The sequence below is a fragment of the Sapajus apella genome, unplaced genomic scaffold (genome assembly GCF_009761245.1).
Source record: "Sapajus apella isolate SASKATOON/1434 unplaced genomic scaffold, GSC_monkey_1.0 scaffold30, whole genome shotgun sequence".
In the NCBI taxonomy this organism is placed as follows: domain Eukaryota; kingdom Metazoa; phylum Chordata; class Mammalia; order Primates; family Cebidae; genus Sapajus; species Sapajus apella.
Window position 1 is genome coordinate 21,247,276 of NW_022436970.1, and position 22,463 is coordinate 21,269,738.

A 22,463-nucleotide genomic window follows, 5' to 3' on the forward strand; every position below is an offset into this window, starting at 1 on the left:
AATATCATCTATAAAACTCCAATAGTTTTAAAACTTTTGAGTCTTGCTAATGGCCCAAGATAACCATATTTATCTTTGTGAACATTGCATGTGCTCATGAAAAGTGCATTGATCCCACCTCTGTTAAGTGTACTGCTCTAACAATGTCACCCTGGTCAATTTGGTTGTTCATACTGTTCAAATATGCATCATCCTTTCTAATTTTTTTGAACATTTTCTTATAGTAACCACACACACACACACACACACACACGCGCACACACACACACACACACACGGTGTGGGGAGAGAGATCTATTTGAAACTATGAGTTTATAGTAAGTAAAATTTCTAAAATAAATATATTTTCCCAGATTTTTACCATGTTAATTTGATAAATGTGTGTTGGGTGAATAATATGTCCGTCAGATGTCAAAATCATACACGGAAGGAAGAACTGATCAAAGTGTTACACCTTGTATACACTTTGTATACAAGATATACACGTGCCGAAACACTATGTATTGTGAGGAGTTCAAATGAACCAATTGTTTTTCCTTTTCAATACTTCAGACTAAGTTTTAAACAAAACCAAAGCTCAAACACCAAATGAATACACTTCAAAATAATTTTTACATGTGGAGAGGAGACCTCTGAGCCACAGAGAAACGAGAAATGGGAGCTCTGCTGGAGGAGTAAACAAAGGGTGTGTGGGTACAAAAGGGGAACAGAGCTGATGACTCAAGCTACGTTACTGATCAAATTAACAAGTCGTTTATACACATCTGGGGGAAAAAAACACAATCCCTAGAATTACTAGACAGAAAGATCCATGAAGACCAATCGTGCCAAACTAATTTTCTTTTCTGATATATTTACTAAACATGTACAGCAATAGATTGCATCGGTACAGAGCACCTCCATCTCCGGAATTACCACTGCCATGATTCATGATAAACCTCAGGTTAACAATCTTGGGTTAACAATATATTAGTTTATGTGCTCACCACTGATTAAGCAAGAAATTAGTTATTCTGCTTGTATAGACTTGGGGAATCATTGACAATCCCAATGCTCTAACCCCTGAGCTGTGGAGCCAGCGTGGGGAATACTTTATAGAGGAGTGCTAAAAGTTTTGAGCCGTATACCATTTTTTGGTATGTGTGCTTCAAAACTGAAGGAACTCTACATTTTTTGAGTAATCTGTATAAAGAGTTGAATCACATATTTACAGGAATCCAAATTTTGTTTGTACTTTTTACTGTAAAAAGCTTGAAACGTGTCATTGTAAGAGCAAAAAAAGATCCAAAAAATTGCAGTTTTATTAGTAGGCTAGAAAACTAGACTGAATTCCTTTAATAAATTGGTTAATCATCAAATTTTCTATGCAAGAGTACAGAAGAATCTGATTTTAAGTAACCACAAATTTAATTTATTAGTCCATTTTCACAGTGCTATAAATACATACCTGAGACTGGGTAATTTAGAGAGAAAAAGAAGTTCAAGGGACTCACAGTTCCACATGTCTGGGGAGGCCTCAGAATCACGGTGTAAGGTGAAAAACACCTCTTACACAGCGGCAAACGAATGAGAACAAAGCAAAAGTGGTTTCCCTTTATGAAACCATCAGATCTTGTGAGATTTATTCACAACCATGAGAGCAGAATGGGGGAGACCAGCCCCATGCCTCAATTATCTTCCACTGGGTCCCTCCCACAACATGTGGGTATTATGAGAGCTACAATTCAAAGATGAGATTTTGTGAGGGCACAGCCAAACCACATCTTTCTGTCCCTGGACCCTACCAAATCTCATTTCCTCACATTTCAAAACCAGTTATGCCTTCCCAACAGTGTCCCAAAGTCTTAATTCATTTAATTCCATTAACATTGGAGTCCACAGTCCAAAGTCTCACCTGAGACAAAGCAAGTCCCTTCTGTTTGTGAGCCTGTAAAATCAAAAGCCAGTTAGTTATTTTCTAGATCAAATGCGGGTACAGGCATTAGGTAAATACACTCATTCTGAATGGGAGAAATGGACCGAAACAAAGGGGCTAAAGGCTCCAACCAAAGTCAAAATCCAGTGGGAAAGTCAAGTCTTAAGGCTCCAAAAAGAACTCCTTGGACTCCATGTCTCACATCCAAGTCACGCTGATGCAAGAGGTGGGCTCCCATGCTCTTGAGCAGCTCTGCCCCTGTGACTTTGCTGGGTACAGGCTCACTCCCAGCTGCTTTCATGGGCTGGCATTGAGTGCTTGCAGCTTTTCCAAGTGCATGGTGCAAGCTTTCGGATCTACCATTCTGGGGCTGGAAGGATGGTGGCCCTCTTCTCACAGCTCCTCTAGGCAGTATCCCACTGGGGACTCTGTGTGGGGGCTCCAAGCCCACATTTCTCTTCCATGCTGCTCTAGCAGAGGTTCTCCATGAGAGCCCTACCCCTGCAGCAAACTTCTGCCTGGGCATCCAGGTATTTCCATACATCCTCTGAAATCTAAGCAGAAGTTCCCAAACCTCAATTTTTGCCTTCTGTGAAGAAGTCTAAACCAGGTTCCACACCACATGGAGGCTACCAAGGCTTGAGACTTGGCACTCTCTGGAGCCATGGCTCTTGCTGTACCTTGGTCCCTTTTAGCCATGACTAGAGTAGCTGGGATACAGGGCACCAAGTCCCTAGGCTGCACACAGCAGGGGAGCCCTGCCCAGGAAACCATTTTTTCCTTCTAGAACTCCAGGCCAGTGATTGGGGTAGCTGCCAAAAAGGTCTCTGACATGCCCTGGAGATATTTTCCCCATTGTCTTGGGGATTAACATCTAGTTCCTCATTACTCATGCAAATTTCTGCAGCTGGCTTTAATTTCTCCTCAGAAAATTGGATTTTCTCTTCTATCACATCATCAGGCTGAAAATTTTTTGAACTTTTATGCTCTCCCTTTTAAAACCGAATGTCTTTAACAGCACCCAAGCCACCTCTCGAATGTTTTTCTGGCTTCTGCCAGATACCTTAAATCGTCTCTCTCAAGTTCAAAGTTCCACAAATCTTTAGGGCAGGGGCAAAATGCCACCAGTCTCTTTGCTAAAACACAGCAAGAGTCACCTTTACTCCAGTTCCCAACAAGTTCCTCATCTCCATCTGAGACCACCTCAGCCTGAATTTCATTGTCCATATCACTAGCAGCATTTTGATCAAATCCATTCAACAAGTCTCTAGGAAATTCCAAACTTTCCCACATTTTCCTGTCTTCTTCTGAGCCCTCCAAACTGTTCCAACCTCTGCCTGCTACCCAATTCCAAAGTTGCTTCCAGATTTTGGGGTATCTTTATGGCAGCACCCTACTCCACCAATATCAGTTTTCTGTATTAGTCCATTTTCACACTGCTAATAAATACATACCTGGGACTGGGTAATTTATAGAGGAAAGAGATATAATTGACTCACAATTCCACATGGCTGGGGGTGCCTCATGATCATGGCAGAAAATGAAAGGCACATCTTACCTGGCAGCAGACAAGAGAGAATGAGACCCAAGCAAAAGGAGTTTCCCCTTATAAAACCGTCAGATCTCTTGAGACTTATTCAATACCACAAGAACAGTAGGGGGAAACCAGTCTCATGATTTAATTATCTCCCACTGGGTCCCTCCCACAACATGTGGGTGTTACAGGAGCTGCAATTCAAGATGAAATATGGGTGAGGACACAGCCAAACTCTACCAGGTATATTAGTTAACTATGACAATATGCATATGAACAAGGCTCCACATAATGGCGAGTAACAGTCCCGCCCTTCTCCTTCCTTCCATACTTCGAGCGTTATATTTGATTCTAGGCCCATATATTATTTGATTTGTGTTACTGACTCCAAGAGTGTGTCTAGGGATGAGTAAAAAGATAGAGAGGATTCTGTCAGGAGTGCTCTGGGAAGAGCACTGAAAGTGATTTTAAGTGTTTGTCGCAGAGAAGAGAGGGCTGGGGGGATCAATGATGGTGGCTTCAAGCATTGGGAGGACTTTCTCTTAGAAAAAAAGAGAAGGCTCTTGTACTATTCAGAAAGTTCTTGAGCTAATCATTTTTTCTCTTTATTATTTGGAGAAACCATTTGTTTTGCACAAGTCAAAAATCCACCACTAACAAACGACCAGCATAAGAACTTTCTAAAGAAAATAGAGCTGTCTCAAGAGACTCTGGACCCTCACGAGAACACTCTGGCTCAATGGTCCCTTGCAGGGTTGCTGTGGAAGCCACTCTTGTTTTGGGCATCACAGGGTAAAATGACCTCTATGAACGCTTCCAAATCTAATGTCTAATATCATACATATTTTAGTATACGAGATCTAGGAAGGACCTAAGAGATTATCCTATGCTCACAGCTATAATTTATAGGTGAGGAGACTGATAAGCTTCTGGACTGAGGTCATCACCTGTGATATTAAACATCTCTCTTTGTTTATTTTTAATTATTGATATTAAAAAATGGAAAGAATGAATAAGACCTGCTATTTGATAGCACAACAAGGTGACTATAGTCAGTAATAACTTAACTGTACATCTTAAAATAACTGAAAGAGTGCAATTGGATTGTTTGCAACTCAATGGATAAATGCTTGAGGGGGTGGATGCCTCAGAGGTTATGATGTGCTTATTTCACATTGTATGCATGTATCAAAACATCTCATGTACACTATAAATATATACACTTACTATGTACCCACAAAAATTAAAATTAAAACCAATTAAAATAAATTACTGATATAAATGTAAGGGGTAAAAGTGCAATTTTGTTACACGGATATATTCCATAGTGGTCAAATCTGGGCTGCCTTTAAAATTTTCTTACCATGGATTAGATCAACAATTGAATTCAGAATTCCAAAGAGAATTTTAAATGGCTTTGAAGCCATTACACTTTTTGTAGCAATTACTAGCCCGTGATAGCCACACAACAACAGTGTCTCCCAGTATGTGACAAACAAGCAAATTTTGATTCAAAAATCGAGAACATTTTATTCCACATCACTATAGAAATCTGTAACCATAATTATGAGCCTGAGTACATTCTTAAATGCCTGATATTGTAGGGACTTTGCCCCTACCTGTTTAAAATGGTGATGTATCTGCTAAAATAGAAAATATTATTTTGCAGTAACTAAGTACACCAATGAAGTTTTTTTCCTGTTTCTTTTCTTTTCTTTTCTTTTCTTTTTTTTGAGATGGAGTCTTGCTCTGTTGCCAGGCTGGAGTGCAGTGGTGCAATCTCAGCTCACTGCAACCTCCACCTCCTGGGTTCAAGTGATTCTTCCGCCTCAGCCTCCCGAGTAGCTGGGACCACAGGCGCATGCCACCATGCCCAGCTGATTTTTGTATTTTTAGCAGAGACGGGGTTTCGCCATGTTAGCCAGGATGGTCTTGATCTCTTGACCTCGTTATCCACCCACCTCGGCCTCCCAAAGTGCTGGATTACAGGCATGAGCCACCACACCCAACCTTTGTCACCCAGACTGGAATGCAGTGACTCAATCTCAACTCACGGCAACCTTTGCCTCCTGTGTTCAAACAATCCTCTTGCCTCAGTCTCCCAAGTAGCTGGGACTACAGGTGCCCACCACCATGCCTGGCTAATTTTTCTGTATTTTTAGTAGAGACAAGATTTCGCCATATTGGTCAGGCTGATCTCAAAGTCCTGACCTCAAGTGATCTGCCCTCCTCAGCCTCCCAAAGTTCTGGCATTGCAAGTGTGAGCCACCACACCCTACCTGGCCCAAAGTTTTGTTTCTTATGCAACTTGCCCAAAGCAGGTGGGCTGCAGCCCTGATCCACGGCCTTCAAACTGGAGCCCAGGTGCCGGCAGCATCCCCTGGAAGAGTGGCAATGACCAAGGCAGACAGAAGGAGTGTGATGTGGCTTGGCTCTGTGTCCCCACCCAAATCTCATCTCAAATTGTAATCTTCACCTGTTGAAGGAGGGACCTGTAATCCCCACGTGTCGAGGGAGGGAGGTGATTGGATCATGGGGCAGTTTCTCCCGTGCCGTTCTTGTGATAGTAAGAGAGTTCTCGTGAGATTTGATGGTTTTGTAGGCATCTGGCATTTCCTCCGCTTGTTCTTCTCTTTCCTGCCGCCCTGTGAAGAAGGTACTCGCTTCTCCTTTGCCTTCTGCCATGATTGTAAGTTTCCTGAGGTCTCCCCAGCCGTGTGAGTCAATTAAACCTCTTTCCCTCATAAATTACCCGGTCCCGGGTATTTCTTTATAGCAGTGTGAAAATGGACTAATGCAGCGTGCATGACAGAGCACCAGCTGATGCTCGAAGCTGCTGCTGAAAGCGTCATTTCCACTCACGTATCATCGGCCACAGCAAATCACACAGCCACACCCCAGCATAACAGCATAGGGAAGAATCATCTCCCCTCAGGAAGGAAGAGGCCTCAGATACTGTGAACAGCTATACACCACCTGCAGTGCACATCTGTCTTCAGAGGCTTGAATGCTACACCAGCCACTCACTGCCTCCACTACCCTCTTCTCTCATAATGGGGTCAGATTTCACACAAATATAAGATGTGCTTGTCTGATGGATATTTCAAGGCATTAGTGGAGTTCTTTGGCTGTCACTCAGAGATGACTGAGTCATGCAGGGATTGGAGTGGAAACACAGAACAAAGTTATAAATTCTACCAGGTGACTTTCAAAGAAAGCCCTGTGTGTTAGTCACGGTTCTCCAGAAAACTTGAACAGATAGTAATGTGTATATACATATAGGATAATATATTGATCCTAATAAGGATCTATTAGGATACTATTATTGATCCTAAATAAGGAATTGCTTTATGCAATTACGGAGACTAGCAAATTCTACATCTGCAGGGTGGGCCAGCAGGTAGGGACCCAGGAGAGCAACGGTGTGGGTGGACCAAAAGGCCACCTGCTGGCTAGTCCCCCTTGCTCAGTGAGGCCTGTCTTTGTGTTCCATTTAGACCTTCAGCTGATTAGATGAGGCCCACCACACTTTGAAGGGCAATCTGCTTTACCCACAGTTCACTGTTTTGAACATTAATCTCATCTAAAAGCATGCTCTAAATTGATACAGAAAATGAACGACTACACCCTGGTACAGGCAGGAAATCTCTGCTGCTGGGCCAACTGACTCAAACTGTTCCAGGCAGCCTGACCGCCAGGAAATACGGATATAAAGCCTCTGCTTTTGGGGGAAGGAGCTAAAAAGAGAGACTTTTCCATCCCTGATTCTCCTCCCTTGAAGGAATAGAGGGGGAGACTTGCTTGGTTCTCCTCACTAAAGAGCGGAAGAGGGGACTTCAAAGAACCTATGGTGAAGCCTGGGGGCACATATAAAATGGGATTGTTTTCATAACTTAAAGTGGCTGAAAATCATGGAATTGGGCTGAGATGTGTTACAGGAGCCTACACAGCTGGAAGGATAGATTGAAGGTCATGCTTTGAATAAAGGCCATTAAAAATAAATAAATAACATTGTATCACACTTTTGCCTCTCAAGTTCAGACTGCCTCTAAACTGAGTAGCATTACAAATATCCTAACAAAAAACTATCCCTAAAACCTGGAAGGCCATATTATGCTGCGGTAATCATCTTACCATGTACAACAAATGTAATGAAAACGATACACCTGAATCAAGGCAAATCCAACAGCTTAATTTTAAAACTCAATGATACTAAGTATTCCCGTCAACTGGCCACTCAGAAACTCCACATGGCTACACTGTATTTCCTCCACAAGTTGCTTCAGGGTTGTGGGAGTCACTGGAACGTGGAGGGAGCCTTAAACCTTTGTGGGTGATTGATGTCTAACGTACCTGAGCTTCCCTGGTTCTGCTGATCCTCAGTCTCCTGGACTCTAGGTAAGTGCCTGATCTACACCCCTATTCAGTTAAACTCCCGGTGGGATTGTTGATTCTGAAAGTCAAAGGGTCAAAATTCTATGTCTTGAGAGAAGAATATTTTCTTACTTTGAGCCAATGACTAATACGCTTTCTAAATATCTGAAGAGAATTATGTTGTGTAAATATTTTTGTGTATTTCTGCATAATGAATAATCTCTTCCATTCTATTCCTAACTCATCAACTTAAAAAACACAGAAGAAGGATCAGACCCCAGTATGATTTGATATCCTGCAGTCTCATCTCTATAAGTCCAGAATAAAATGAAAAAGGTATGGAAGAGAAGAGAGAAATCACTGCTGACAACACATTTTACCTAGCAGTCCAACATTGTTTATCAGCATAATAAAATGTGCCAATATTCACCAGCACTCTAAAATATGCATTAATAATAAATAGAGATATAGGACATAATATGGCCAATGACAAGTTATAAATTTATAGTTCCTGGGGGGAAATGATGGGAGACCTCACAATGGGGAAAGTTGGCTTTGGATAAAACTAAAAACTTTTCTCCTTTGGTAAGCATCAGATAAAATTAGCATTGACTTTTTAGCTATAAAATCACAACCCCTATTTTGTATGATCAAGAAACAAACAAATTTCCACAATATTACCTTTCAGCTCCTATATATTCCAATTTCATCTTTTGTGCATCTGGATGATACTATAAAATTAATGGTTTTATAGGTAAGATAGAGCTCAGTATCGTACATGCTAGTCCTTGACCTGAAACATCATCAACCACAACAAATTCTTTCTTCCATTTCCTAAAGCAAAAAGCAATGAAAAACCTTCTAAGTAAGTTCTCCATTACAGTTTTCTGTAGCACCTGGATTCTCTGCATTTCCCCCAACTAAACGTTCACCCTCATATAAAGAGACAATTTAAATGCTGCTCATCAGCGACTGGGGACAAGATTGTAAGTCCCACTTTTCCTTCTCGTTTACGATGGCAAGTTACAGCGCCTGTGTGACTGTAAGGAGATGATCTAACCATGGCTGACGTTTCTATGAGCATTTAAATTTGATGCTAAGTTTCTTTTATGGTCTCCATCAAAACTTAATATGTAAATATTAGTGTCACATCTTCCTTCCCTCTTAGCAATCTTTAAAGTCAATTTAGAGTTTTTAGAATACTGAAGCCATGAGTTATTTTTCCAAATCACATAAGCAGCACGATCATTTCACATTTTACATTTTATTTGTTTGCTTTTCACAAGTGAGCTAAGTTGCACCTATATCCACTGAACTTAAACTTGCTAAGTTTTCAGTTGGTTTCCCTTGAAAATACCATTTGCTAATTCATTATTTGTTTCATTTTCTCTCATCCTAATATAGTAAAAAATATATATGCTAAGCAGATAGAGAATTTTATCAGTCCAACTGGAATCTTTGCACTTTAATAGTTTCAGCTTTCAAATGTACAATTATTGGTAAAGAGATCAAATTGTTCCAAAACCACAAATAACCATGATAGAACTAACCCCTTCCTAATGTGAATGTATTAAATGGCTTATTTTATTTCTCCAAGAACTAAAATGGTGTCTTTTACAATAAAAAGTAATAGCAAACAAGAATAATAGCTAATTTTTATTAAACAAAGAAAACATGTCAAGCACTCAGCCAAGAATCATATGCATTTTTCCCCCTTAGTTCTCACAGTAAATGTAGGGCATAAATACTCAATAAATTCTCACTCAGACAGGTGGCACAATGTCATTCTGCCGGTCACAAAGATGTTAGTTGCTGTGTGCTCACAGGACATGGGACTTCAGGCTTTTTTTTTTTTTTTTTTTTTTGGAAAACGCCTGGCTCTGTCATCCAGGTTGGAGTGCAGTGGCACGATCATAGCCCACTGCAACCTTCACCTCCCATGCTCAAGCCAGCCCCCTACCTCAGCCTCCTGAGTAGCTGAGATTACAGGCAAGCACCACCATGACCAGCGAATTTTTGTATTTTTTGTAGAGATGGGGTTTCTCCATGTTGCCCAGGCTGGTCTCAAACTTGTAAGCTCAAGCGATCCACCCACCTTAGCCTCCCAAAGTGCTGGAATTACAGGGATGAACCACTGAGCCTGGCTGACTCCAAACTTTTCTAATGAGGATTCTGGGCCACAGAGTGGAGACAGTCTCTGTCCTCAAAAGGTGCTGCCATGCATCATCAAAGATCAATGCTTCAAAATGGAAGAAGGTGCTCAAAAGTTTAAAGACAGTTATCTAGAAGGGAAGTGTAAGAAATCACTCGGAATACCCATCACAGAAGAACAAGTGTGAATGTCCTTGAATCACTTGGAGAGCTTCTCTTCGACACTGAATGATCTTAGCATCACAGAGCTCACCGCCCAGAATGATGCAGTCAGCCTCCCCTGAAAGGAATGAAGTTCATAGTCTCCTTTCCAGCGTCTCATTTTCTATTTTTTTTTTTAGATGTGAATTCAGGCACTGTGTTTGAAAAGCTTAGCAGCAAAACAAATGTCTGCTCCGTGTCCCGGGTCCTAGGGGAGGGCAGCAAATGGGCTCCTGGCCCACGGCGTGGCACACACACACCCTCCTTTCCTGGCTGCCTTGGGCCCAGGCCCACCCAGAGGCCTGAAATGCAGCCATGTCTGGCAACACGGACCATGAGACCCCAGATCTGCAGCATCGGGGCCCAAGCACGGAGAGAGCCGAGCACTGACAGCAGAAGGTCGTCCTTCCTCTGAGAAACACAGTGCTTACAGGGTTGGGGACGAGAGGCATTCTGCAACTGAGGTCAGCCTCAGCGTGGCAGGAGAGGATCGAGTACCCTGGGAGACTCAGTGTGGCAGGAAGAGCTCTGAACCCCATCCTGCGGTTGCTCACGGGCTGAAGCAGTCACTGTCTTCCGGCTGTCCAATGCCCTGAGGGTTTTGGATATGGTGAGTCTTTCCGCTAATGTGGCATCTGAGGTCCTTGGGCAATTGTTTAAAATAAGAACAGGTGACCATATTTGCACCCCAATATGAGGAAGGGTTTGCAAAGGCTTCTGTTATTTCCACATAACTGCAGAAACAGCCCCATGACTCAGGAAACTGAAGGGACCTGGTGGTCAAGAGTAAGAGCCAAATGAATCAAAGGTTCATGATGTGGTAACACAGCTAGAAAGGAGCATAGAAATCAACACAACCTGCTCTTGTTTAATAAGGAATCTGTAAGAGGTAACAAGATGGCCAGGCCGGTGGCTCCCTCCTGTAATCTCAGTACTTTGGGAGGCCGAGGCAGGCAGATCACAAGGTCAAGAGATCGGGACCATTCTGACCAACATGGTGAAACCCCGTCTCTACTAAAAATGCAAAAATTAGCTGGGCATGGTGACATGGGCCTGTAGTCCCAGCTACTCAGGAGGCTGAGGCAGGAGAATTGCTTGAACCTGGGAGGCGGAGGTTGCAGTGAGCTGAGATCGCACCACTGCACTCCAGCCTGGTGTCTGGAGACAGAGCAAGACTCTGCCTCAAAAAAAAAAAAAGAGGTAACAAGACTCAGCCAAGGTCAAGTGAAACAGATGGGTACAAACATGAGTATTCTGACTTCTCCATTTCATCAGGGAAATCACCTCATTCTAAACCATTAATGAAGGAAGCATAACATAACCTATTAATATCTAATCTTCTTCCAAATGTGCTAATCTCTTTACTGTAGAGAAAGATTCTAAAATTTCTAGAGATTTCTAGAATTTAGGAAAATTCTAATAGTTCAATTGTATTTGAACTTCAGAAAACACATGCACTTTAATTTTTTTATTTTTAATGTTTGTGGGTACATAGTAGATGTATATATTTATGCAGTACATGAAACGTTTTGATTCAGGCTTGCAATGCATAATAATCACATCATGGCCAATGGGGTGTCCGTCCCCTCAAACATGTATCCTTTGAGTTACAAACAATCCAATTACATTGTTCAAGTGATTTTAAAATGTACAAGCAAGTTATTGTTTTATTATTGACTATTACAGTCACCCTGTTGTGCTATCAAATAGTAGGTTTTATTTATTTTTCTATTTTTTGTACCCATTAACCATCCCTACCTTCCCCTGCTCCACACCCACTACCCTTCCCAGCCTCTGGCAACCATCCTTCTGTTCTCTATGTCCATGAGTTCGACTGTTTTGATTTTTAGATCCCACAAATAAGTGAGAAGATGTGATGTTTGTCTAAGGCATACACTTTATTTGGCAGACTCGGTCTTCAGGAGGAAACTGAAGGAAATTCTTGGGCAATAGGACTTTCATCAACATCCATTCGAATTAGCAGAATAGCAGAGAAACATATTAGAGCATATCTGTCACTTATTTTGCCCCAAAACAATTGGACGTCACATCTGTCGTGGTAGGAAGGCCTCATACTGCAAGGAAGATAACAGGGAAGTCAGATTTCAGGAAGGCTTTCAATCTACCAAATTCAGCTCAGAGTTCAGGTGTGTGTGAACATGCCCAGTGTCTGAGGACAGGGTCTATAGTATTCATCCTTCTCTAGGGGATTTGTAACTAAAGGAGGTCAGCAGCAGGTACGGACCAAAAGCATTTGTCATATGACTCCTACTATATTTGCCTCTGCTTCCTTACAAATAGAATATAGGCTCTCATTTTTAAATTCCCACTGTTTATCCTATAATATTAATTTTTAAAAAATCAACAACAACTAAAAATGTGGAAAAGACAATTTTAATATAAAAATCAAGTCTATTCCTTGGGCTATACAAGAAGGTGCCAGTTAAAAAAAAGATTAGAAAATAATAACTAAAGCTGTATGCCTTATCACTTCAGGTAAAAATATCTTATGAATAATATAATCATTGTCTCTGGTTATTGGGTATGAAAAAGATAAGTGTACCCAGCACAGTGTGATGGGGGGAGACATTAACACTTTCACACGGCTGGATACGGACTCGAAAATGAGTTAGGAATCACCGGGTCATCTACGTGGAGGATTATTCCATACATAGGCCCCTGGGTCAATTTAAATTATTAAACTTATCTCAGTGGCCGCAGGGGCCAAGACATGTTTGTGTTCGCTCTTTATCTCTCTGTCCTGTTAGCATGGGCTTAGTGCAAGGCGATCAGAGATGACAGAAGGAAAATAAAAAGAAAAGAAAAAAATAAAGAAGGAAGATCCAAAATTCTCCTGCTTGGGCCTTTAGATGGTTAATGGCTGAGATGAAAGGGAACCAACCCAGATCAGTTCAAGGGCATTTTCCTGCTGAGCAGCTTTACCTGTTGCATTTTACTTTGATTTTGACCTTGACACAATCATGGTATCTTTTGTGTTCACAGACTGTCGGTAGGTAAGGAGAAGGGATGACATCACGTAAAATCAGGTTTCTTGGGAATAGCCCCACCTCGTTTGTGAAGGTTAGCATAGCCCTATTTTAGGTCATGCAGGCTGCTGTTCCGTTTTCTGGAGCTCCTTGACTGGCTGCTTTTCCACACATGTTCCCGTGCACACAGCCCCCCGGGCTTCAGTATGTCTGCCGGGAAATCCTAACAATCCCCACTGTATGTTGCTCCAGAGAAGAAACCAGCTGAAGCATCACAGCTGCGACCTTGTGTCATAGGAATTTTGAATACAATAGGCCCATAATCCTAATGTATTTTTAAGGCTTAGGAATAATGATACTTAATTCTTCTGCTATAAAAGGACACATTTTCAACCCACAACTTTCCTCTGGGATCTGTGCACCCCTCTCTGGGCATGGTGTGGCAGTGAAGGAGGCCCCTCCGTGTCTCTCTGACCCATCTCTTACCGTTGAAATCTCCACGTCAAACAGTTCTTCCTCACGCCTATTCAGATCGCCATGGCCTGCAAAAATATGAGGCTTTGCTCCTTTCATTTTAACAGAAAAGTGCAGATTGGCTGAAAAACAACATCTGGCCTCATGTTTTGCCTCTCGCTTTCCTTATCAAGTCTTCTTAGTGGCTCCTTCTGTGCCGGGACCCGTGCTCAGGCGTCAGGTGCACCATCCCGCTTGTCCCTACAGCGACCCTATGAGGCCAGGTGTGGGGTCTCACACCTGTCATTCCAGCAGTTTGGGGTGCCAAGATGGAGGATTGCTTGAACACAGGAGCTCAAGATCAGCCTGGGCAACATACAGAGACCCCATCTCTATCAAAAATACAAAAAATTAACTGGGCATCATGGTGCATGCCTGCAGTCCCAGCTACACAGGAGGCTGAGGCAGGAGGATCACTTGAGCCTGTGAGGTTGAGGCTGTGGTGAGCCATGATTGCACTACTGCACTCCAGCCCGGGTGATGGAGTGAGGAGCTATCTCTAAATAAATAAATAAAACATCCCCACGAATTAGGATTCACTGGTACCATTTCATCCCACGGATGAGGTCCCAAGGGTGGTAACAGTAAGGGTCAGTGGCCGAAGTTCAGAAAACCTGAACTGACCCATGAGCAGGCCTCAGATTTCTGGGGCCCCAGCCAGGTCTGCTGCTTCTCCTCTCCCTCTGTGTGGCCCCAGGTCACCACACACTGCATGGACAAACAGCCCAGCACCCTACAGAGAATTCCAAGCCCAGCCTACAGCCTTAGGACCTAAACTGTGCCACCTCCTGGAACCCATGCAGGTTTTTATTTCTGATTAGTCAGACATCTTGGAACAGAATCAGGAGTCACTGTGGCCTCTCAGACTCCAAGGAAGTTTAGAAAGAAAGTTCACTTCAAAACTTGTATCAGCTTACCAACACTCAGGAAAGTATGGGAACATGCTAGGCTGGGCTGTGACTCTCCTCCAAAGAGCAAACTTTCTTAAAGATACTACAAATCCTGACACTACCGTCTTTTCCTTCCCTGCTCAACTCATCCAGTCCTGTGGCTATCAACACCATCTTCATATCACCTCTCCAAAATTTCCTTTTCAAACCGAACCTCTCAGATTGGTACATCCAACGGAACCCTGGAAGGGCCTCTCTGATGCCTCCCAGTGCCTTTCCCCTGACATGACTAAGTCAAAGCTCTCGACCTCTCACCTCAGACCTGCTTCCAGAGACTCCACTCTGATACTTGCAGGCACTGCCATCTACATGGACACCTGTTGGTTATCCTGGAAACTGCCCTCACCCTCTGTCCTGGGTTGAACTGTGCCTCTCAAAATGTACGTCCACCTAGAACCTCTGAACACGATCTTATTTGGAAATTGAGTTTTTGCAGATGCGATCAGGATCAGGCTGTAAATTCCAGGACTGGTGTCCTTGTAAGAAGAGGAGAGGACATCCTGATCCACACGAGGAAGAACCATGGGACGATGAAGGCAGAGCGCGGAGGGACGCAGCCACCAGCCAGAAGCACCTGCAGCCACTGAGAGCTGGGAGAGAGGTGGGGAAAGGAGAAATCTCAGAGAGGCCTCGGAAGGAGCTGGCCCTGCCCACAACTTGCCTTTGGACTTCTGGCCTCTGGAACTGTGAGAAATTAGACTTCCCTTTCTCCATTGCCATGGCCACCATTCAAGCCTCAGTGAATCTCGCCAGGACCTTCACATTGCTTGCCAAGGGATTCCCCACATTTATTCTTGCCTCCACCCAATCTGATCTCCGCAGAGCAGGCAGTGTGATCTTGGGAAAACAAATTGGATTATGCGAGATCCCTCATTTGAATCATTCGGTGGTTTTGCATTACTGTTTTTTTTTTTTTTTTCGAGACCAAGTCTCACTCTTTTTGCCCAGGCTGGAGTGCAATGAGGCGTCTCGGCTCACCACAACCTCCACCTCCTGAGTTCCAGTGATTCTCCTGCCTCAGCCTCCAAGTAGCTGGGATCACAGGCATGCGCCACCACACCTGCCTAATTTTTTATTTTTAGTAGAGACGGGGTTTCACCATATTGGTCAAGCTGGTCTTGACTCCTGACCTTGTGATCTGGCCCCCTTGGCCTCCCAAAGTGCTGGGATTACAGGCATGAGCCACCGCACCAGGCCAGCCTATTGCATTTTTAAAATTTTTAAAGTAAACATTTTTAAATTACTGATTTGGATGTTTCAAAAATGGCCAAGAGAAGCATTTTAGAGTTTTCTGCCACTGAGCACCAATGAGCACCACATGATGACTACAAAATCCTTGTGATTAACATTCCTAATGAAATTAATCACCTAGTATAACCATTAAGCTGTTTCAGCCTGTATTCATTCATACATTCAACTAATATTCATTATCTACTCTAAACCAGGTATTTTAACTGCACTGGGATAAGAGGCACCTTACCTCATCTCACTGAGCCTATATTCTAGAGAAGGGAAGGCATGAAAAAAAAATTAGGAAGGTCATTTAGAAAAGGTGATAATTGACCTGGGACCTGAAGTCACACGCAGGAAGTGCAGGAGGCTGGTGTGCTGAGGGAGCAGTGAGAAAGCAGGGAGTCATAGGATGGAGGTCAGAGAAGTGGCTGGAATCATATCATGAGGTGCCATTGTGCTCTGCTAAGAACTCTGGATTTTTAACAGGAGTGCAATGCAAGCAATTGAAAGAATTGGCCTGACCTGACTGCTGCTCATGCACAAAGAGCAGACTGTAAGGAGCAGCTGTGATCCAGGGAGCCAGAGAGGAAGATACTGCCCAGGCCAGGTCAGATGACGCACCAGAGGAGGATCAGCAGAGATGATGAGGAGTGATTTGAGTTTCGTTCTTTCAACATATGTGCAATTGTGCGATCACTGATTTAAAGGCTGTGATAAGTCCAACATCCGGGCCCCCTCAGGGATATTTTCTAGCGGTTGCTTCTGTTCCTATATATGGGCCACACCTTCCTGTTTCTTTTGTGCATCCCATAGTATTTCTTTGAAAACTGGACATTTTAGATAATAGAATGAGGCAACTTTGGAGCTCTGATCCTATCCCTTCTCCAGGGTTTTTTGTTGCGGCTGTTTTGTGTTTTGTTTTTTAATTCCATAAAGTCTGTATTCCCTGTTATATGGGACTACCGAAGTCTCTGCTTAGTTAGCTTAGCAGTCAGAGGTTTCCTGAGATGTCTTAGACAGCAAGGCTTCCAGGCACCCTTTAACAGCGTTTTCTGTGTCAGGCACATCTTCCGTGCCCAGGCCATTCCCAAGTCTTCCTTAGCCTTTACTTCCTGCTTGTGCAGGGTCTCAAGTTCAGCCAAAGGTGAGTGGCTGGGACTCCTTCAGATCTGTCCTGAGCCTGGATGCAACCCTATACATGTGAAAAGCCTGAAGGCCTTCCCAAAGAAAAGCACAGCTCTTCAAAGCCTTCTATGAACATCTTGATCCCCAGATTTTTTAAAAATGCAGTTCATTATTTTTAACAAATGCTCTTGAGATGGGACTTTTCTCATGGAGCTCTGAGTCAGGTCAATGCCCTGTGAGTGGGACTTCTCCCGGAGAGCTGTGAGGTGGATCCAATGGGGACAATGCCTTGGGGAGGGACCTTTTGGAGTTCTCCAAATCCACTCAGCCCTGCCCAGTAGCCGTGAGACTGTTGGCTTTTGTGATTGCTGTGAGTTTGAGACTCCTGGTTTTCAAGGATACTGCAGGACTGAGGACAGAAGGAGGGGAGTAGGCCAAGTTAGAACACAGCTCTGCTGTTCTTATCAATGTTCAGTCATCTTTCATGAATAAATGCTTTTCAAGTTGTTGTAAGCCTTTGGTCAATTTCCAGAGTTCTGGGTGTTGTTGAAAAGAGGCTGGCATTGATAATTTGCCTGTATTGTCATTGCCTTTATGGAGAATTGGATTTATGGAAGTCCTCACTTCAACATTCTAAAGGTCCCTCCTCTAAGAAGTGATTAGATAGTAAAGATATATTTGAAGTAGAGTCCATAGAATTTCTCAAATATATAGATGTGAAGAATGAGAGAAAGAAATGAACTCAAGGTAATTTTGAAGCTTGGATCCTAAAAATCAGAAACATTTAATTCCTATTTATTGAGATGGGTAAAACTGGGAAGAAAGCAGGTTTTTGCAAAATGATCAAATGTTTAGCTTTGGACACGTTAAATTTGAATTTCAAATTAGGCACAGAGGTGCACAGACCAAGTAGGCCATTGGATAGACAAGTCTAGAATAGATAGAGCAGAAGATATCACCTACAAATGACAGTTACAGCAATAGAATACAGACCTACATAAGAGGAGGATGTGTACACAGAGGTCCCACCACAAAGCCGGGGGTGTTCATACATCCAGGGGTAGGAAAAAGAGGAGTATTCAGCAGAAGAAAGTAAAATCAAGTGAGGTAGAAAGAGAACCAGGAGGTAGTGATGTCTCAGAAATTGAGTGGAAAGATGGTACAAAGAGAAGCATGTCATCAACCACATCAAAGCTGCCAACAGTCAAGCAAGAGCAAGTCCAGCAACCAACCACTGGATTTGCCAACACGGAGGCAGGGAAGCACCTTGGGAAGAGCAACCCCACTGGAGCAGGGGGTCAGATCTGTAAATGGATTCAAGGGAGACGTGTTGAGGAGGCCATTGGGACTGTGAGTGCAGGCAGCTTTTCTAGTCTTTCTGTCAAGGGAAGCAGAGAAATGGGGTTCCATCATCATGGCCCTGCTGGGTGAGATGGTCAAAGCAGACCCTGGGCCCCGCTGCCCATGCAGAGTGTGAGGGTTTTAATCGGAAGCCTTAGAGAACCACGTGAGACTTGATTTGCCTTACGCTCCAGTCAGAAAGTGACTTTCCACATATGGAAATGATATATAACATGGCTACCCACTTATTTTTTCAGCAAGTGTGTTAGTCTGTTTTGCATTGCCATAAAGGATTATCCGAGATTGGGTAATTTACAAAGAAAAGAGGTTTATTTGAATCACAATTCTGCAGGCTGTACAAGCATGGCAGCCATGTTTGTTCAGCTTCTGGTGAGGCCTCCGGCCTCTGGAAGATTTTACTCATGGTGGAAGGTGAATAGGGTACAGGCAGGTAGGTCATATGGCAAGAGAGGGAGCGAGAGAGATGCCAGGCTCTTTTAAACAACCAGCTTTAGTATGGACTAACAGGGTGAGAACTCTCTCATTGCCATGGGGAGGGCAGCAAGCCTTCATGATGCAGACACCTCCCACCAGGCCCCACCTTCAACACTGGGGATCACATTTCAACAAACCTCCAAACGATATCACCGAGCATCTGTGACACACAGTTCTTCAGTTAGAAAGAGGGATAGGCAAACGCGCATAATAAATAAATCCTGTAGACAGGCTTTAGTCTATGGAAGAATAAAAGCCTTCATAGAAACCAATTGCTGTCACCTAAACCTAAAGTGATCTTCAGGTGATTTGTGTGATTAGAGATGTGGAATAATCAGAATCCATAATTAGGGCTCCAATAGAAGAAGGCTGCAATACCAGAGAAGGTTTCCCGGATGAGCTTTGTGAGAGACAAGGAGGAGGCACAGCTTTCAATAACTCTTGCAGGGTTCTGGGATTTGGAGCAGGTTTTGTCTGCATTTGTTTGTCTGTATCAATTCCTATATTGGGTTCCAGTTGCTCGGAGAAGAAGAACTGAAATTTATGTCGGATCCCATGCCTCCATTTTTGGAGTTGCATGCACTTGTGATTACGTTCATAAATCATAATACAGAGACAGTCCATGTTGGAGAGACATGGGGTTCCTGTCCCCAAATACCAAGGCCATCTGAAAACACTCTGAATCTATAACACCTTCCCCCAAGTGTTGGACCCCGTGATCACAGTCAAATCCTGGCTCCTGAATCACGCACAGCAGGAATGTGGACACCCTAAGGACATTCTCTTACCACCTTTTTTTCCATCTGGATATGCCACATGTTAGAATACCTCACGGTTCCCTCTTTGTATCAATCATCCTGAAAGCAAATTGCTAAGCCTCTTGCAATTTAGCACTCCCAAGATGTGTTTGATATAATAAATGTTACATTTTTTTTTTACTTCAAGTATTCTTAAAGATGTTTTCACTTTTCTCATCCCTGAAAGTCGTGCATCTCTTACCATGCTGTGGAAGCTTCCGGCTGTCTTTCCTCCTCTCTGCCATCGACAGACAAAACGGAAGCTGGAAGAGCTGATGCGCTACCCTGGGTTTCTAACTCCCCAAACACACCTCATTTACTGCCCAATCAAACTCAGTCGTTGCAGCAGTTAGCCAGGCAGGCCTTACCCTGGAGTTTAAAATTCCCTTCCCACAATATATATAGTTAGTCTTAATAAATAAATGACTTGGACCATGCATTATATATCACTCAAATCCACGAGGACACAAATTATGTATAATACATCGGCTGTGTAATTTATTTATTAAGCAAAACGTGAATTCTCCATGCTTGTGTTTGGAGGCACAGTTTGTCACACGCAGCTAAATGATGTATTCTTATTAGTCCCACTCAATTACGAAGTCATCCCTCTGTGCACAGCGTATTTGTTAATGATAGTGCCACAACGCTGCGTCTACAATACCTGTGATTTTAGTGATTCATAACCGCTCACTAAAACTGTGAAAATGATAAATTGACTGCTGTTGATTAAATGCCGCCAACAGTATGTTTCATATGTGTTTGTCGCAGTTAGGAGTTAAAGAAACAGCATTGCTCAAAATCATTTAAATATCTAATTAAGCCAGGCCCTCACTAGATATAAAGAACTCATTGGGATACAATAATAAAAAAATAAAAGAATGCTCAGTGTGAGAGGAGGGAGGAGACGCCATCTGTAGACCCTCACCAACACGGCCTCATTGATGATAAAAAAAAAAAAACCATCATCATAACCATTTGAAAGAGGCAATACCCAAATTTTTAAAATCATGGGAGTTAGCCCCTTCTGCACACCAGCACAACTGTGGGGCTATCTGATGGCCGGCTCTCATCTCTGGGATTAGTCTTGGGCAGTGGTGGATTTCAATCACATATTTGGAAGCCCTGGGTGATGGCTTTTGAAACTGGAACAAATTCACAGAGGCTTTGGCGGAGGGAGACGCAGAGGCAAGAAAAGGGGAAGGAATATTTTCAAGCAGTTTCAAATCACATCCCTTGTCTTCCACTGCAGTGAAAGGGTTTGTTAATGCTTCCACATGACAAATGGCAGCAGAAAGGAAAATATCATTTCAAACAAAGATTAATTATCTTTATGGCTTTAGCTAATTTTTTTCTCCCTTTAGATGAATCCATATAGAGGTCTTGTTGCTAATATTCAATGCAGTGTAGAATAAGCCCAGAGAAGGCCCCTGTGCCGGCACCTCGGCTCCTGATTTAGGCTGCTGGAGTGAGTATTCAGGGTAATATAAATAGATGCCCGGTGAAGCTTGGTCATTAAGACCAGCCAGGAGGTGTTTATTTTCTTCTTTTGCAATTTTGAAATCAATTGAGAAATGTAAGTGGAAAGTGCATGAATTCTTTTGGAAATCAATCTTTCTAAATTAGACAATGTCTCCAGAACGTTTGGAGCAGATTAATAACAACAAAAGTATACTATTTTTAATTTTAAAATCTGTGTGTCTTTGTTTGTGCCTAGCACACTTTTTAAATTTTCCCCTTATAAAGATAAAACTTAGGGCAATGTCCCCATGACTTTAAAATTGTTTTAAAATTAAGGTGGAACATTGATTATTAACTGCCGAGATTTATAACTGACCATGAAGAAAGAACCATGCTTTATATTGTCTTTGCAAAAGCCAATTTCACTCTTAAAACTTAAAACTCAAGAGAGGGTGGTATGCTGGAATGTTAGCTCTTTTGAACGGTTCGTAAGAGCAGGCATGGTATGAACTTTTATAGGCATGGCAGAGGTCATTTTCAAATTCTACAGCAGAACTCAAACCCTAACACATATGTATCAATTTAAACATACTTAGTCTTGAAAGTTGGATGATTTCCTTCACGACAAACATCCCTAGGGTACCTTTAATGACATTTAGAAATTTTACTCTCACATCTGAAAGCAATCCCACAGTGTCCTGACAACTAGCATCTTAAGGACCCGTTGAATCCTCACTAGCTGCTTGGATGCCTTGCATGGCAGTCACAGAGAGTCATTCCTGTATTTGTAAGGGGCTTGTTTTGTTTCATTCCTTTTATTTCTACTGCATAAAACATAATTATTTATTTATTTTCTGAGAGAAGAAACTCACTTGATATGCAGGTTTGTTCAGTGATGGCCAGAGGATACCCAGATTCAAATCTCTTCCTCTAAGGTTCATTCTACTGGGAATGGAAAGATCCTCTGCCCTCATTTTTGTTCTTCATTAACTGCAAAATGTTGGGCAAGTAATTCACTCTCTGCATTTTAGATTCAACACTTCAAAAGTGGCAAATATTAAGACTGGTGACAATCTGTTTCCATCCTTACCTAACCTCTAGATTCGATTCTCCCACCTTCTCTGGTAGCACTAGGACCTCTGGTTTGCACATGGCTCAGCCTCTGTCTGGCAGGTCCTGGGTGCAACCAAGGCCTCCAGCACTCCCAGTGTGTCAGCCCATGCTGGGGTACACATAGGTGGCACCCCAAGGAAGCATCACTTGGGAATCTTCACCCACCAGATCACATAAATTAAATGGAACCTAGTATCCATTTCTCATCTGCATGTTCTCTCCCATGCCCTTTGCAGATTAAAAGGCCTAAACATTTTGCATATTCCCGTAGCA

General features: G+C 42.8%; 2 long non-coding RNA genes across 2 annotated transcripts in view; both read right to left on the reverse strand.

The window, feature by feature from the left end:
• Nucleotides 1-22,463, reverse strand: part of LOC116561814 — a 40,365-nt gene that overhangs the window by 2,993 nt on the left and 14,909 nt on the right. The gene's annotated exons all lie outside the window — the stretch shown is intronic.
• LOC116561813 lies at nucleotides 3,214-14,226 on the reverse strand. The gene is made up of 3 exons (XR_004273618.1): nucleotides 14,216-14,226; nucleotides 10,430-10,436; nucleotides 3,214-3,311 (listed from the first exon to the last, which is right to left on the reverse strand). It is a non-coding gene; the product is annotated as an uncharacterized LOC116561813 (long non-coding RNA).